Here is a 1,506-nt window from a genome sequence, read left to right as displayed (position 1 = left end):
TGCTGAAGTGAGGGCTTAAAAGAGTCCACAGGGCCTTTTGTGGTGAGTACTTTGCTAAACTCAGACTGCTCTTATTCTGTTTGTCTTGCATTTTTTTTTTTTTTTAGCTTATACAAAAGAAGAAAAAATGAAAGAATAATCCTTGAGTAAAAAAATCTACCTGTAAACTCAGATGTGCAAAATAATTTTGAAAGCCTAATGGTGACAGGGCCTTGGCATGTACTAAAATGAAATCACATTATTTAGCAAAATGACTGCTAAACTATTAAGCCATCTCTTTATTCTTTCATTAAAAATCACACAAACACATTTATGAGACTCTTGAGTTTGTTCTTGTGCTGATACCTGGTAACCTGCAGAGAAATAAGAGCACGTCTGTATTAAGCTGCGTGCAGTCCTCTAAGATTGTGTGAATTCAATAATAACTCAACAATATAAACATTGAAACATTAGTATTATTTTTAACAACTGTTCCTTAAATATGAAGTCTAGATTACAAACTTCATTGATTCATAGGATATAAGAGCTAATAAAAGCTTTGACTAAGTATGCCCAAGGATTCTATAACTTTATTTTTTTTTAGTAGAATCCATGTTTTGACAACATTTTATTTAAAATGAGTTCAAAGATAGAGAAAACTTGAAATATTTTATGTGAACACCATATTCCCAGCCCCTAGATTCTACCAATAAAATTTTAGCTATAAATCCTTTATCACACATTTTTTGATCTATCCATGGAAACCATTTTAGAATTAAATCTTACTTGGAACCTCAGTATTTCCTAAAACTGGTCATAAGCTCAGTGCTTCTCTGGCCACAACAGAGCTCAAGGCCCAGAGATCTACTTGTTCTGGTTAGCTCTTCCCTGAGGAACCCCTGTGTCTGTTCTATTGTACACAATTTGACAATCAATGATCTAATCAAATCTCATTTATTTTGCAGATTAAAAAAACTGAGGTGCAGAAATTTACAGCGACTAATGCAAGGCTGCCTGTTAAGCTGATGCCAGAACTGCAACTAGAATTTATTTTTCTCTGTTGCTAATGTAATATTTTTAAAAAGTCACATTTGGTTGCTTAAATAGATTTCAGGATAGCCTCATCAGTCTCCATCTTTTCTATTCTGAAAGAATAACACTCATGTGGTGCCAGTTAGAATGACTGTGGAATAGTTTAGCCCACATGATATGTAAGCAAAGTAGCTATTTTGGTGCAATGGTCAGGGTTATATTTAGGCTATGAGGGCACAGGTAATGCTGATGATCATCAGAAAATTAAATCTTACCATAGACTTAGGTCATTACACAAATACTCTTAAGTGATATCTCTTTTCTTTCTGTTAGATCCATTTATTCACTGATTGACTCACATATTTATTCACAGAGCTTCTCTTTGGTATTCTTATTCCCTTATGGCAGTTGCATAGCATTTTATCTTTCTTTGTTTGTTTGTCAAATACAAGACCTGGATATTTATCATTTTCTCTACTGAATTGTTTTTCCTCC

Source organism: Propithecus coquereli, unplaced genomic scaffold (assembly GCF_000956105.1).
Source record: "Propithecus coquereli isolate 6110/MARCELLA unplaced genomic scaffold, Pcoq_1.0 Scaffold102, whole genome shotgun sequence".
Classification (NCBI taxonomy): domain Eukaryota; kingdom Metazoa; phylum Chordata; class Mammalia; order Primates; family Indriidae; genus Propithecus; species Propithecus coquereli.
The sequence above is the reverse complement of the archived record's forward strand: the minus strand, read 5'-3'. Positions refer to the sequence as shown.